Genomic DNA, 18,068 nt, shown 5'->3' with positions numbered 1-18,068 from the left:
TTACCTAATCCTGAATTGTACCCCACATCTTAAAAAAAAAAAAAGAAATTTGATCCTTTTTAGTGTAAGGAGAAGGGAGCATACATGTAGCAAAACTTATTTAGGAATCACTGTACTTAAGATCCCATGCAAACTGTTGTACATAATGATAACTTTATATTAAGAAAAGGTTAAACTGTGATCAGAATACTAGGCTAAAATGAGTAATCATAATGCATTCTAGAAACGATAACAATTTGACAATGAACATTTGTTAAAATTTCTTGTTTAAGAAGATAAGGGTTAGAAATTTGCGGAACTTATTCACTTAGAGCATCTTAATGGTATTTATTGAAAATAATAGAAGAAGAAGATGTTATCGCTCATTACTTTTTAAATGATTAACAGTTTTTAAAAAGAAAAATTACATACAAAATAAATTTAATAGAGCTTATTTGAGCAACAAACAATTCATGAATCGGGCAGCACTAGGAATCAGAAGAGATTCAGTGAACTCATCTGCAGCAGCCATAGGCAGCAAACTTTTATGTGGAAGTCAAAGAAAATGCATGTGACTGGCTTAGAGTCAAAGACCCTACTTAGAAGTTAGTGGTGATTTCTTCTTGGTAAAGTCTCCAGTTTCCTTGCACTGTTTCTACTGGGCTCCAGTCTGCTTGCATAGAAACTTAACACACTGGGCTCTAGTTGAGCTAAAGGTTTCCCTTTAGGATTTTTTTTTTTTTAACCAAGGTAAAGTAATTTAGTGAGGGCACACACGGAAAAAGTTCCCTGGATTTGAAGGCCCAGATATGGAGTAGTTAAAAAATGTCTGGACACCGCAGTGGTCTTTTCTAACTGCAGGTGAAGGAATGGGAGAGCAAACACAAGCTCATCATTTGGAACACTTACCTTCTCAGATGGCACAAAGAATATCATAAACCTAAACCTTAAGTTCCATGGCTAGAGATTTTACTGTGTAACTTTTCCTGGCATAAAAAGTGTCCCCGTTTAAATAATGTTTATAATAATCACTTAATCACAACAGATATTTTTTTCAATCCTGCAAAACCATTTAATAATGAAAGTAAATATTTGTTTATAATTTTATGATTTAAAAAAGTACTCTGTCACATAACTTCTATACTCAGAACAGGAGAGAGAGAAAGAGTGAGAGAGAGAGAGAGAGAGAGAGAGAGAGAGAGAGAGAGAGAATGAATTACCCCTATATTGTAGGCTTTGGGAAAATACAACCTGTTCAAAAAAATCATACAGTTGCTCAGAGGCAAAATTGGTAATGAAAACAGACCTTTCTCTTCCAAGTAATGTTATTCCCAACACCCAGAAATTAGTTAGGAGCCTCCTTGATAATTCTATTTTTAAAAAATCTCTGATGGAGTTAAAAACATAACCTGAATCCACTGGCAGGCGTAAGAAGTCTCTAAATTTCCTAAAATGATTTCATATCTATGGACATTTTTCTTCTGAATGAGAGGTTCAAGACTTCAGGACTCAAAATGGGCTTAAAAGTTCTAGCTACTCTAGATAGTTTTGAAATGATCACTTAAGGTGGAGTTATAAGTCTGTCAGCTGTTGATACTCCCAACAGTTCTTTTCATTCGATTGGCACCAGGAGATGGTGTGAATTCCAAGAACCTAAAGAAGGACAGAGTGATGTTTCTGTTTCTACTCAAATCAGTGTCTTCTTACTCCTCTCTTCTCTTTTGCTTAGGACAGTTTATTTTAAGCCTGGGGCTGTGACCCTACAAAATGATTTAATTCCACAGTCTCCTGTCAACATGATAAAAATATCAGTCTACTGAAACTCACTCCGGGCAATCAGCTGATGGCTTCCAAACCTGAACCTTCAAAAAAGTAAGTATTTTCTAGAAATAATAATTTTTGGTACTAGAAATGTAAAGTTATAGAATATATATTATTTTCTCCTGAGAGCAGGTGTTGATCACTTCCTGAAAGGTGACACAAAGAGTAGATAACAATCTATGAGAAATACAAAAGACTAGAGGGTTCTCTGTTCTCCTTAGAGTGGATTGTGGCAGAATTATCATTCCAACTGTACATTCTCCCAAGCAAAGATCTTTCACATTTTTTAAAAAAATAGCACTTAGGTAAGTTGTTTTGCCTAGTTCACAGAAAAAGCTTGCCCCGAGGAACAACTTATTTGATTCAAGTCATCGTCTCCAAAACACTCCCATTCTGCTTAACTTGCAAGCAATTCCTTCTCCAACAATGGTCTATCATTCATCAACTGGTTCCCACCGAGCTCTGGCACCCCAACTCCTACCATTATCTCTGCCCACTCTGCTCCATCCATATATCCTTGATCTTTGAAACTGCCAAATATGCTTTCACGTCAGGGTCTTTGCACCTATTGTCTCTTCTATTTAAAAGCTCTTTTCCATAGATATGACACTTGACTTATCTCTTCACTTAATTCAGGTATTTGCTCAAATGTCATATGAATAAAAACCACGCCATAAAAAACAACAACTTCCCTACTCCTTTCTATCTCTCATTCTGCTTCATTTTTCTTTACAGCACTTTCAACATTTGGCATAGTATACATTCACGTGTCAATTGTTTATTGTCTGCCTTCTCCTAGTTGGAATGTAACTTCCATGAAAGTAGGGGTTTTGTTTGCTTTGTTTCCTTGTGATCTCCAGGAACTTGAATAGTACCTGGCAAGAGGAGGTACTCAATCAGATGATCTTTGCTGACTGACTGATGTGTGCCATCAAATAAGTTTCTCAATTTCCCATTGCATGTTACAAAACTTGCCATCAAATTCTAGGTGGTTGTTCTAGATCCAGGACCAATGAGACTGTGACATTAGATACCAGGATAAGGTATTATAGAGTGGACAGTAAAGTCTTGTCTGCTATGGCCTTTTGATCTGAACTACCGTGCATGACTTACATTCACTAAAAAGGCACTACATTAGCATGCCTTAGGTTTCATTTGTGGCTTATACAATTTTTCTTCAAGTTTTTAAACCCATATTTCCTTTGATTTTGATTATTCTATTTTGTATTATGATATACACTTTAAAACAATGTAGATTATTATAAACAACAAATATTTATTCATTAAATAGTAATCTGCTAACCATAGCCTATCTAGTCAGAGTAAGCACTATAGATTTTAACAGAGCTCATTTTGAACCCTGAATTATTAAGGTCATAAGGAATAATCAAAGGTTGCCAAACCCATTCTCTCACCTCACTTACAAATTTCTTCCAATAAAAATTATATTCAAGGACCACATAATTGACAGTTTGCATGTAACAAGTTTTTATCTTACTATTATCTAATTATCTTAGGTTACAATAAGTGTTTGTTTAGATGTGTTAAGCTGTGACTTTCACTGGTCCTTCCAGCTCAATAGAAGGACAGTACTTGTTGGAGTGGCAACACTGTGTAAATGGCTACTTGTACCAGTGCTTGAATGGTACCTACATTTAGGGCATTGTATTGTGCATGTATGTAGATCTGTTCAGTGATTCAGAATCTATCCCATTCAGGGCCTCAATCCTTAATCCAAAAAGCGTGGCGATCTCGTGAGCAGCAACCTGGCAGACCTAGGCTTTTAATATGGTAACCAGGCATCTGTCTCTCACTCATCTCATTCCTTAAGAATGAATGATTCCAAAGTTACAGTTAGATTCTAGAGTGAGAGTGTTGTTTTTTTATTTAAAACTTAAGTGGACTTAGAAAATCATCTTGGATTACATGCCAAAGGGGGAAAACACAACTTGCATAGTAAACAAAAAGCTGTCATTTTCCCCTTCTTGTGCCATGCAAGGGCATGTTCCCAAGTTCCTTCTGTTTATGTTTAACCAGAGCAGCAACACCAACAATAGGCAATTAGGTGAAAGCCTTGAGCTTAAGGATAAGCTGTCAGAGACAGTACCCCTTTCCTTCATAGACTCACTGTTAAGACTCAACTTTTCAGTAGTCTGCCTTGGCTGACATGTACAAGGCTGAAGTGGGAACCTAAGTGTTTCTTCAATCTTGTGAGCATTTTTTGATCTCTACTCAAGGTCACATAAATATGCACAAACCAATTAAAGCTCAGTTATTATGTAAACAAGGGGGCAGCGTTTGTTGGCACTACAGCATGCTGTGGTGCTATTAGGTAAGTAAAAGTAGAATTATCAAAGATGTCTTATTAGGTACATTAATGCCATTTACACTCATTCTTCAGATAAGTAAGCTAATTAGAAACAGACTCAGCACTTCTCATTCCAAACTCTAACACACTGGAAGAATAATAATACAAAGGCAAAGAGAGGTGAATTTCATGCCAAAATTGTGCACAACTTTAGGAAACAGACAGGACTGTTTTTCTGAGCTCTTCATTCCAGGGTAACTGACTCAGTCATCACTCCACCAGGCTGCTGAATATAAGAACTGTAAATGCACTGAGTGACTACAAACATAGGTTATTAATGGTTGCATGTTTTCCTGTGCTGTCTCTTCTCATAATGGCTAGAGACAGAATCATTTACCACAGATATATTTTTGGCTTCTGCTTTTATTTACCCCTGAATCTTTTTATTTTTAAACAGCATTTTCATTATAGAAAATGTTGACAATGTAGAAAAGTATAAAGATGATTTAAAAAGCACTTGTAAATTACACTATACAAAGATATTATTATTTTGTTTTGTTGCATTTCTTTGTGTAATTCTATCTGTGCACTCACATATGTCTATACATAACTTGGCTCCATAAAACAGACATAACACTATATATTTAGTTTTATATCCTGTTTTTCCAAGGTATACAGTTAACACTTCCCCACATAATTAAGACTGAAAACAGGACTTAATTATTACATCATATTCCATTATATGGACGTATGATACTTACTTAAGTAAATCGTTCAGAATTTATTAGTTTCCAATTTTTCACTATTATAAATAATGTTTCCCTGAACATCTTTCTGTATATATCTTTGCACAAATTTGAGTCATTTCTTTATAGCATGTCCTTTCAACACACACAAATATATGGTCATTGATCAGGCCAATGCTTGCAGCTCAAGAAAATAAAAAAATTTAAAAAAAAGGAATGTGGGTTGTCCAAAGGTTGGGCTATTTCAAGAGATATTCATCTAGATTTTTCTATGGTGACCCTTTTCCACTGTGGCCTGAGATGTGGTAGAGTGTATTGTGACATTAAAGGCAAGTAGAATTTGCCAGTGGTATCTGGGGTAGAATCAGAAATTAAACTCATATCCTGGACTATTATGATCCTGATGCTCTTGCAATAGCTAAGGACTGAAAGGGCAAGACACAGAAAACTATGTAAGATGGAGGAGCCATACCTCTAGCATGGCGTGTAATCCTTTCATACCCCTAAGTATGAATTCTCCATACACATTACCCTTTCAGGTGCTCACATCCCATACACTGTAATCAGAAACTCTCTCTTTCTTTTGTCTACCTGAAATCTTATAGTGCCCCCATTATAGCCCAACTTGAAAGTAACTTCCTCTGAGAAATCTTGGCTGATCTTTCCAGAAAATCATGGTTACCTCTGAAATTCCACAATATTTTACATTGAGGAATCAGTATTTGCCTATGCAGGTAGGTTCCTCTCAAACAGTACTTCTAGAAGACATCTTCTTATTCATCTTTGTAGGGCCACAGATTCTGATATATAGTAGGGGCTTAACAAATGTTAGCTGAATTAATGAATAGGAGTAGTGATGGGGATATTAATGCCATAAACTGTGGCTCTCTCATGACTCTACATCCTCACAAGCTCCTCAGCCAGGTGTAGAACATAAAACATTTGGAAGCAGAGTTGCCATTTTAGCACCAGCTTCTTCAGTCATACCAGCCTCACCCATTCATCAGTGACTCTGGTCACCGTCACTGTTGCTAGCTAACTCTATAAAATGCTTGACCTACCCAATGATCCCTTTCATGAGATAATTCCTGTCCACAAGTGCCTTATCCTAGACAGAAAAAAATAAGAACTTGGTGACCAATGGACTGTGTGTGGGTCACCTATATCACGTATACAAATATATACATTCAGAGATATCACTCATTTCAGTTTCACATGCAGACATGATCAGTCCTAGGCATGACCAAAAGGGAAAAATGCATAAATAAATACAGGAAAAGTAGAATATAACATGAAAAACATAACAAGAGATTGTGCATGATTTACATAATAGATGGACACCAGGTGAGGAGAGAAGAGGTAAATATATGATCAGCTAAGGGACCATCAGATGCTAATTATAAGTAGAAGCAGCACAGAATGAGCAGTTTAGATCTATTTTAATCTGTTCCCGCACCAAGTATGCAACCTGCAGACAGAAGGCTGGTCACAAAGGCAGTGTGCAGTTCTTAGACAGCATCTCTACTAGCTGGTAAAGGCAATGAGGACTATGTTAATGAGACAACAATAGAAATGTATGACTATAAAGCACTCTTTCAAACTTTAGTATGTGGGAGAGATGTCTTGGGATTTTATTAAAAAAAATACATGGTCTCAATCCTATATATGTTTTGGTTCTTTAAGTCTGTGGTAGAGGCCAACAATCTACATTTTTAACAACCACCCAAGGGGATTCTGAGGTAAGTCTGAGGGCCATCCTTGAAATATATACTGCTAGAAAGGAAATGAAAAGAGATACATACAGAAGCAGGGAAGGGAGAGACAAAGAGCTAAATTACCTAAAGGCACCCAAATAATACACACTTTCATATTTCAAAATTATTAGAGTAAATGACAATGATTTGTTTTACTTCAGCTGAAATATTCTAACATTAGTATTATTTCGTTGGCTTGAGGTGATAAGGCTAGAACTCTACAAGCTTGGTTATTTTCTTATATATCTATATTTGCTTATTATAATCAATATATATAGTATTACCACAAGAACCAGGATGCCTCTGAGCTTCATGCTATGAGCTTTGTGGCTTATTAGTGAAGAGGTTAGGAAAATGAAAAGAAGGTAGTTTCTTCATTTGTCTTAAGCCCTCCTTTCACAGAGCTTTCCCTGATCCCTCAGCTCCTTCTGCACAAAAGTGTTCTGCAGTTCTTCTCCTTAGTGTTTTTGGTACTTGAGATTAGTTATTCTCCCTTTATCATGCTCACCATTGAGTGAGTTCCATGAGAACAAAGTGGTCATCTCTTGTCCAGCTGCATATGGCCAGCACCAGTGCCTGGCACATTTTAGGTTCTCAAACATTTTTGCCAAGAGAATGAAAAAATTGATTTTCATTGATGAAAATCCATTTCAAGGTAATTTGGTTCAAAAGAGAATAATGAAATAAGAAGCTTAAAACATACTGTAACAATGAATGAACTATATCTTGAATGAAGAAAGTCTACTCCAAAGATTTAACTGAAGGGAGAATAAATGGCAAGATACCCAAGATTAAAATGATAAAACAGCCATAAAAATGTTTCCTCCAGTGTAGGCTCCATCATCATCTCTCTTTGATAGGCCACATTTTTTCTTCTTACTTTCCCTGAGTCACCATGGAGGTGAGTTGGTGAGAAGGTTAGAACCCTACCAGGTACAGGGGTGTACCTGCCTCATGGTGGGAGGAGGCAGAGACTGGCTAGCAGCATCAAAGTGGATCACATCCACAGGAAGGACCTGAGCTAGAAGCCTGGTCAGAGAAGTTACAAGCCAAGCTTTGGTCACCATCTGAAAGAATACCAGGAGATGCTGTGATGATGGTCTACATCAAATTCTGTCCTTTTATTCATAGCAGTTCAGGTATTCACCATTGTTTCCATAATGCTTTAAAATGGATACTTTATGCCTTCAAGCCCACTCAGGTCCTTGAACTGCATTGAAGAAAGCTTTCTCTTCTTAGTAATGTCTAGTTAACTGCCCAAAAGTATAAATATCTCTTCTGGGTGAGAAAATTGGGATCTTCAGGGTCAGGACCTAGGTTTAAGTGTTTTGGAAAGTCTTCTCCAAGGATTCTGATATACTTTTTGGTTAGGAGATCAGAATTCATGTCAACTTGGCATCAGAAAAAAGTCCACATGCCCATGCTTGCTAAATAGTTATCCTAAGAAAATATGCTTCCTGACTCCTTTGTTTCATCTAAAGTATTTAGAACCAAGATTAAACTTGGTTTTTGTCTTTGTACTTGAATACCGGATTCTAACAATTTGTTCTGCAGCTTTCCTTACATCTGTAAGCCAAGACCTACACTTCAGAGGAGAATATACTTGAAGTTTGGCTCACCTGTATTTAAATTTTTGTCCTGTTATTAACTTGCAGTAGATCCATGAACAAATAAGTTAGCCTCATTTTCCGTATTTTTAAAATTAGAATCATGATAACAAACACATAACTGTAATGCTGAGACAATTAAATAAGGAAAAGATTAATAGTACCTTGATCTTGGCATTTAGTAGGTATTCAATAAATATTACTCCCCCCATCATGCTGTCACTCAGAAAAGGTCTTAGTTTGCCTGCAAGGCCCTTCAGAGTATCTAAACATGGAGAATTTTGCAAGCTTCTCTCACAGGGAGAAGCACCATTTCCAGTAGTGTTTCCCAGTTCGTTTTCTCCTAATGAGGAAAGGAGTTCTCAGTTAAGTGAACAATGTTCTTTTTTGTTGCTTGCATGCCATCTAACATTTACCTTGTGTTTACATTCTCTACTCCTACTTCCCAATGCCGGGACAAAAAGTACTACCAGAAAAGGCCTGTATTTAAATACAAAGATAAGCTTTCTACTCACACACCTTTAAAAAGCATTAAAATACGTAAACATAGAACCATAAAATAATTTTACCACAACCTTCAATTCAAACACAAATGATCCAACTCACAATTAAATATGACTAATAGAGCAGATTGTCCCTCAATTGTGGTTTTTAACAAAAATGTCAGAAAATATGCATGTATGGCAATTAATGAAATGAGAATAACAGCTATTTATATAATGTTTATCAATTGCTTGGCACTATAAGCCAAGCAATATCTGAATGGTTTATGTCTATTACCTAATTTAATTCTTACAATAATCTTATGAGTTAGATGTGGTTATCAGTATTTTATAAGTAAGAAAAATTCAGACAAAGATGCTAAATAATGTAGCCCAAGGTCACCTAGCTATTAAGTGAAGAACTGGGATGCTGACTCAGTTCCAGTGGACACCAAGGCATGTACAAAGTATCCACATGATATATGCCTCCCAAAAGCATCACTCACATAACCAATACCTGATCATCACCTGACTCTGGGCTGACCCCTACTGTCATGGAATAGATTAGCATAGAATTCTGGCTAGTGGGGCCTATATCTTAGAAATGGCATTTCTGGATGTCCAGGACATAGGCCTGGAATCTGGGACATATATTTAGAATTTTCTAGATCAGCATCAGTGGCCTACTCATTGTAGCCATATAGATGACCAGGTTTGTGTGGCTTTGGTGGGGAGGGGAGGAAAGAGAACCTGGCATGGGGGAAAAAATTCTCCTTCTCCCCAACAAATGACAAATCTCAATTACCTAAACACAAGCAGACTTCTAAGGAAATCACTGATTTTCTTTCATCAGTTGTTGTCTAACAACTAGTACGTTCCTTACAAATCTGATTCCCACATTCTGAGCTTCAGCTTGGCACTTTCAAAGTTCCCTGTCAGATCTATTTTCAAGGTTCACATGGCAACTCTGCTTGTAAACAACTCAGCCCTTACTAACAAAAATGTAAATGTAAACCACGCTGCAACCTGACCAAAGACTGAGCAAATTTTAAGAATGCTGGAAGAGAGAGATGTACTTCCCATTTGACCTGTTTGCAATTCAGATCTTCACACACCAAGTGAATGCATTTGAAAAGCAACACCTCTTGAACAAGAATGTGCATAGCAAATTCTTTCAACAGGGCAGACCAAATGGAATGAAATGATCTCTTTTTCTTTCTGATTGAGAGTAGTATGACTGCTGCACCTGTTAAAAGCACCGCCATTATTACTATACATAAAATGAAATAACATTTATTATGACATTTCTGTAGCTTCTTACATATCCTCTGATTTGAGATTTTAAGTATGATTGTGAGGGAATTTTGTTTCTCTTATTTTCATGCCCAGCAGCAAAGAAATTAGTGAAAACTGCATTAGAGAATCCGTTTCGGTAATGGTTTAACATGCGATTTTTCTCCTCTGAAGAAGTACAGCTCAGGGGAAGAGTGGACAGAAGCTTTGGTTTGGACCCCTAATGTTCACAGTAATTTAATAGAAAGTACTTTTATGAAATTTCCTACAAATCCAAATCCAATTACCTGTGCAAGCTCTAATAACTGGTTATATGAGTTCCCCCCCCCGCCCCGTACCTGGGCAACTGCATAAAGCAGCAAATTTAAATCTCTTATGAGCAACCTATAGATTTTATCTTTTGACTATACAAGATGCCATAAAGATACCATACCAAAGGCAAATGGAATAACAAGATGTGAATCAGTCCCCTCACTAATGTCTGAGCAACTTGAGGTGCAGAAGAGACAGGAGCATGGTGAATGGAGACACTGACTAGACCCAACCACCATGGAAGGGAGCAGGAACAATAAGGAATGGATTGGAATCCAGGGGAACAGCATAAAGGAGATTTAAATAAAAAGAGAGTTTAAGGTTGCTTTCACCTTTGGAGATAAGGTCTTGGTAGGTAATACATTTTAAAGGAAGGGCAGGCATTCTGTCACAGCCCATTAGAATATGTGAAAGGAAGTAATACTGACAGAGCTTGAATATGAGAACCTTCACCCTGTGCTCTTATTTTGAAAGGAGAATGTAATAGTTAAGGACAGTGAATAATTAAATTTTACCTACTCTAGATGAAAAACGATTGAATAAGTTGGGAGAAATATGATGAGGTTGAGTTTAGTGTTTCTACTCTGAATGACAGAGGATTATAGAAATTAACTTAGAGAGCAAACACTATAATTATGTTAATAAGTTGAGCAAAGCTGTTCAGAAAAGTATATTCAAAATGGCCAAGAAACACAGGAAAAATGTTCAAACTCATTAGAAAATAGAGAAAGAAAATTGTTAAACCCAGATTCTACTTTTTTCCAGGCAAAAAAAAAAAATTTTAAAGTACTGATTCTATTTGGAGGTGTGGCACATCTGGCATGTACACATGCTGCTGGCAGGACAGAAAATTAGTATAAACTTTTTAGAGTGTGATTTTAGAAACAGGTGTAAAAATGGACAGAGACTTGAACCCCAAACCCCCACAAAGATACATTTGTTGAAAGATTATCTGCAATAACAAACACAAGAGCCAATATCAAATGCCAATGAATGGAGAATTTTAAGTAAGTTAATGAACCTCATTACAATGGCATAATAACAGCTATCAAAAATGAGGTTGACCTATATTCACTGGCATGGAAGACTGCTCACACAATATTCCTAAGTGAAAAGAACTGATTACAGAAATGTATATCATACACTCTCAACATCTACATTTATCTATTTATCAATCTATCTAATCACATATACATATCTAATATTCTACATTTACTCTGTATGTATACACACATATGTACACACATATACATGCATATATAAAGTATATATGAGACAGTATATAGTATAAATAGCATATACTTATAGACAGTATAGCTTATATAGTTTATATAGTTATATAATATAGTTTATATAGATATCTATGTGTGTGCATATATCTCATACACTAGTTGGCTTCCCTGTGTTTGCTTAAGAGAATCATTAATCATTGTTTAATAAATAAATCCTTGCTCTTACCCATCTTAAAACTAGTCAGTAACATTTTCCATATGAACACCAGTTGATTATAAAGTTTTAAAGGTTGCAGTTTTGAAGATCTGATCCTGTCTTTTTTATTTGGCATTTATATTTGAAACCAATATGCTTTTCTCTTATGGTTTTTAATACAAATATACATACTTTTAAGTTAGGTTAACATAAGCCAAGCCATTTTTTGTGGAAAAAGTAAAAAGTAAAGTTACTAAACCAAAGTTTATTTTTATAGATGTATAAATTCATACTTTTAAGAGAAAATTATATACTATTTGTACCTAGATATTTACTATCTAGGTACAAAAATTTAATATGTTATCTCTGGATAGTGAAAACTTGCATAAACTTGTGTTATATATTTATGTACTGATTGTATTTGTATACTTTCTTTTCTTCTTTTCTTTTTCTTTCTTTCTTTTTTTGTTCTTTGGGTTAAAGTCTCAGTCTGTAAATTTGACCTTAAATTATCTCAAGTTTATTAATGTGAAGTATATAAATAGACTAATGGATAGTTAGGGGTTAGGTAAATTAGATAGATAGGTGATAGATAGATATATACACACATACATACATAAACAAAGAGTAAGACAGACTAATGACTGCAAATTTTAAATATTTGGTACACTAACCAATTCTATAAATATATCAACTTTTGAATTAGACTCTTACCTTGGAGTCTAGCCATATGTGGCAATATGGAAAGTAGACACAAAAATAATTGCTTTTGAGGGAAATACAAAAATCACATTAGGGAAACACTACCATTGCAAGCAATATCCACTGATGAATGCTAAAATCAACGTGCACATGTTTGAGGAGAAATAAGATATTAGCATTAACTTGAAGTATCTTCCTCAAATATTTATCAATTAGAAAGAGAAAAATAGAGTTGAAGAAATTCAGCAAAATTATCTTAACCAAGTGATTAAGTTAATATTACCAGTAATAATATAAATATTGGACAGAATGAATAAAGATGTTAGCAGAGCCAGTTGGATGATGCAAGTACCAAGGTGAGTATGTACATGTCTGTGAGTAAGAGGGCATGTGAGTGCCTGACTGAGTAGGGCCATGAGAGCAAGTGGCCAGGACTCTTCTGGTGAAGTGGCTGGTGCTGCAGCTGCTTTGCTTGGACACTAGTGCTATCCGGAGCGCAGAAACCAAGCACCATTTTTTTTTTAATCAGCAAGAACTTTCTCAGGAAGAAGCTTCTGGAAGTGATTGCTGGCTCCAGACACTGCCTCATCACCACAACACCTAGTCAGACACTGGCAATAGTTATGGAGGGAGCACAGCAAGGGAGCCTGGAGGCAGAATCCCACTGGAGAATAAGAAACAAGCACCGTACCACCATCTTTAACAATGGACAGTGAAGTGCTCCAGCTTGCTCACCATGGACTCACTGACTCAATCTCTGTGATAGCGAATTAACTGCTCAGGGTTGATTGTGACCCAGAGGGACCATGCCAAAAGCACAAACTCTGGAGGGGCAGGACAAGTGCTGAGTCATGGGCGTCCCATCCCTACCCTGATTCAGCTGCAGGACAAAGGATATGACCAGAAAAGGCTGAGGAAGAGCCAAGAAGAGATCAGCGCTCACCATCCTCCACCATATTCAACTCTCAAAACTACAAGAGACAGCGAAGTTTACCACCCACAACCCTGTTTCAAAATATAACAATTTCAGAGTCCTAATCAGGGAAGAAAAGAGGATTGAGAAAACACCAGATGTGAAAGATTCTCCCACTGCCAATGAATAACAGAACTAAAGAGAAAAGAAAGAGATCTGTCACAAATAAAGAAAAAAAATCAAGGGAGGAACACAGGTAATTCCCAGTGTACCTGAAAAATCAGACCTCAGAGTCAAAACAATGGTAGTCACCACCGTTTGGGCCCAGAATAAAATAAGGATTAGGGAATGGATGTAAAGAGTGAATAAGAATCAAGAAAGATAAGATGCAACACTGAAAGATGTTGTAACAGAGATTTTAGCCATAAAAAGTTCATCCATGAAATAAATAACAAGATGACAAGTATGGAAAGCAGAATTTATCCAGCAGAAGAAAGAATCTCAGAACTTGAAGACCAAAACATGGAATTAACCTGAAGTGCAAAACCATAGAAAAAAAACTCAGAAAGGAAAAAACCTCCAAAGATGTGGGTTCATATCAAGAGGCCAAACCTATGCCTGATTTGTATCTCAGAAGAAGAAAGAGAAAGGGACAGGAGGTTATCCAAGAAAACTTCCCCCATCTCACCTGAGATATGACAATCCAAACACAAGAAATACAGAGAACCCCTGTAAGACATCAAATGAAAAGATCAACCACTGGACACATAGTAATTTGCCCACACAAAATAGGTGTGAAAGAAAAATTGCTAAGGGTAGCAAAAGAGAAAGGTCAGTCTACCTACCAGAGAAAACCAATCAGAATAACAGCAGACATGTCAACAGAAACTCTACAAGAGAGAAGGGACTGGAGTCCAATATTCAAAGTCCATAAGTCCAAACAATTTTAACCAAGAATTTCCTACCCAGCCAGGCTCAGCTTCATCAGCAATGGAGAATTAAAATCCCTTCCAGACATCCAATTTCTAATAAATTATGTAACTTCCAGATTAGCTCTACAGGAGACACTTAAAAAGGTATTAATCAAACAAAAGAAAAAAAGATTTCTTTTTTTTGCATTTCCCAAGAGAACAGGAGAAAACAGAACCAATAGAGATTACGTTACAACTGCAAACTTGAAAACACACACATATATCAACCCAAAAAGTTGAAAGGAAACAAAGAAAAAACTTTATAAGAACCTCATGGCAGGGATAAGCAATCACATTCCAATAATCAGCCTAAACATGAATGGACTGAATAAACAACTGAAAAGATACAGAATGGCAAACTGAATTAAAAGAAAAAAATGACCCAATAATTTGCTGCATCCAGGAAACTCATTTCACAACAAAGGATGCACACAGACTCTAAGTCAGATGATGGGAAATGAATTTCCAGGCAAGTGGCTCACAAGAGAAAGCGGGAGTCTCGATCTTAATATCAGTCAAAAGAAACTTTAAGTTATCAAAAATTTTTTAAAAGACACGAAAGGACATTACATAATGACAAAAAGTTCAATCCACCAATAAGAAATATCTGTCCTAAATATATATGCACCCAGGAGCATCAACATTTATTAAGGAACACTAAAAAACTAAAAAAGATATTGACTCTAACATTATTATAGCTTGGGTCTTAAATACCCCACTAACAATCCTAGATAGATCATCAAGGCAAAAAAATCAACAGATCAAATACCTCAACTTGACATTTGATCAAATAGACCTAATAGATACCTACAGAACACTTCACCCAACAACCACAGCATATACATTCTACTCACCACCACATGGAATGTATTCCAATGTTGATCACAACCCTGCCCATAAATCAAGCATAAACAAATTTCATAAGGTCAAAATACTGCCATGCACCTTGTCAGACCACGGCAGAATAAAAATAAATATTAACATCAACAAAATTCCCCTCGAACCCACAAACACATGGACACTAAACAGCATGATGCTGAACAGATACTGAGTCAACAGAGAAAGGAAAACAGAAATTAAAAGATTCCTAGAAACAAATGAAGATGAAGAAACATCTTACCAAAACCTCTGGAATACAATGAAAGAAGTTGTAAGAGGGGAATTTATATCTCTATAACCACACATCAATAAAATGGAAAGATCACAAGTTAACAGCCTAACAAATCACCTAAAGGTGCTGTCAAGACAAGACCACCAAAACCCTAACTTTAGCAGAAGAATAAAGTAAAAGCCCAGATATAGGACATAGAAGATAAAAATAGCATAGAAAAATCAACAAAACAAATAGCCAATTCTTTGAAAGAATAAATAAGATTGATAACTCCCTAGCCAGACTGACCAAGAAAAAGAGAGAAAAAGCCTAAATAAACAAAATCAGAAATGCAAAAGATCAGATCACAACTGACCTGGAAGAAATACAAAAGATTATCAGAGACTACCATGCACATCTGTATAGAAACAAACTTGATAACCTAAATGAAATCGAGGATTTTTGACATCTCACAACCTCCCATGGTTGAAACAAGACATTGAGACCCTACACATACCAATAACAACCCAGGAAATTGACTCCACCATAAGAAAACTACCTACAAAAGAAGCCCTGGACTAGATGGCTTTCCAGCAGAATTCTACAAAACATATAAGGAGGAGTTGACACCAATTCTATGGAAGGTATTTCAGGCAATTGAGAAAGACGTAATTCTCCCCAAATCATTTTACGAAGCTAACATGACACTGATATCCAAAGCGGGTAAAGATCCAGCAAAAAAAGAAAACTACAGGTCAATATTCCTAATGAACATAGATGCAAATATTCTCAACAAGACTCTAGCAAATTGAATCCAACAACACATCTCAAAAATATTCCACCATGACCAAGTAAACTTTATCCCCAGGATGTAGGACTAGTTCAACATCCACAAGACCACAAATATAATTAAATACATCAACAGAAGTAAAAACAAGAACCACATGATTATATCATTAGATGCAGAAAAAGCCTTTATAAAATCCAGGATCCTTTCTTGAAAAAAACCCTTGAATACCTAGGCATAAAAGAACATACCTCAAAATAGTAAGTGCCATCTACAAGAGACCCACAGCCAGCATACTGCTTAATGGACAGAAACTGCAAGCATTTTCCCCTGAAAACCAGAACAAGACAAGGCTGCCCACTCTCACCCCTTGTGTTCAACATTGTGTTTGAAGTCCTAGCATTTGCAATTAGACAAGAGAAGAGAATCAGGAGTATCCAAATAGGAAAATAATGTTATCCCTCTTTGCTGATGATATGATCCTATACCTCAAAAGCCTAAGAGCTTCTGCCAGAGACCTCTTTTCACTGATAAAAGACTTTCGCAAAGTCTCAGGGTACAAAATAAACATTCAAAAGACAGTTGCATTCTTATAAGCTAAGAACAAAGGCTGAGAACCAAATAAAGAGCACAATTCCATTAACAACACACACACACACACACACACACACACACAGAATACCTCTGCATCTTTCCAACCAGAGAAGTGAAAGAGCTTTACAATGAAAACTACAAAACACTGTTCAAAGAAATCCAAGACATAAACAAATGGAAAAGTATTCCATGCTCTTGAATAAGAAGAATCAACATTGTCAAGATGTCCATTCTACAAATGCAATCTACATATTCAACACACAACCCATTAACTAACCAACATCATTCTTCTCAGATGTAGAAATGACAATACAGAAATTCATACAGAAACATAAACAACCAGCGAGACCTCATCTCTGCAATAAATAAATAAAAAAAAAATCAGCCGGGTGTGGTAGTGCATGCCCGTAATTCCAGCTACTTGAAAGGCTGAGGTGGAAGGATCGCCGGAACCCAGCAGGTTGAGGCTGCGGTGGCTGGGAGCGGCCACTACACTCCAGTCTGGGTGACAGAGCGAGACTCCAGCTCAAAAGAAAACAAAAAACAAAAACAAAAAAACAAAACTGTGGTACATATACACAATAGAATATTACACAGCCTTAAGGAAAGACAAATATATGGACTCTGTAGCAATTTGGATAAATTTAGAGTCTATAATACTCAGTGATCTATCACAGAAACAAAGAACAGAGTACTACATGTTCTCACTCATTAGTGGACCCTGAACATTTACCATAATACTATAAGAAAGGAATTGGCAGTAGCAGGATACAGCTGGGGTGGAGGGATAGGGGAATACAACATCAATAAGGGTACCTGATCTCAAACCAGGCAAGGTGGGGACCAATGGAGACCCAAGTTTTAGCTGTACGATGTTCACTTGTATACCTAAACCTGAATTGTACACCATATCTTTAAATTCTATATATATTTTACTCCCAATATCATGATTCAATAGAAGGGTTCATTTTGGTATTTTTCCTAAGAGTGTATAACCTCAATCTAATCATAAGGAAACACCTAAAAAGAATAAATTAAGACATATTGTGCAAAATAACTATCTGGAACTCATTGAAAGTCAGGGAGATGCAAATCAAAACCACACTGAGATACCACCTAACTCCAGTCAGAATGGCAATTATCAACAACTCAAAAAATAACAGCTGCTGGAGAGGGTGTGGTGAAAAGGGAACACTTCTACACTGTTGGTGGGAGTGTAAACTAGTGCAACCTCTGTGGAAAGAAGTGTGGCAGTTCCTAAAGGCTCTAAAAATTGACCTT

Source organism: Carlito syrichta, unplaced genomic scaffold (assembly GCF_000164805.1).
Source record: "Carlito syrichta isolate Samal-C Ts95f unplaced genomic scaffold, Tarsius_syrichta-2.0.1 Scaffold305660, whole genome shotgun sequence".
NCBI classification, from domain to species: Eukaryota; Metazoa; Chordata; class Mammalia; order Primates; family Tarsiidae; genus Carlito; species Carlito syrichta.
This window is presented reverse-complemented; position numbering follows the sequence as displayed.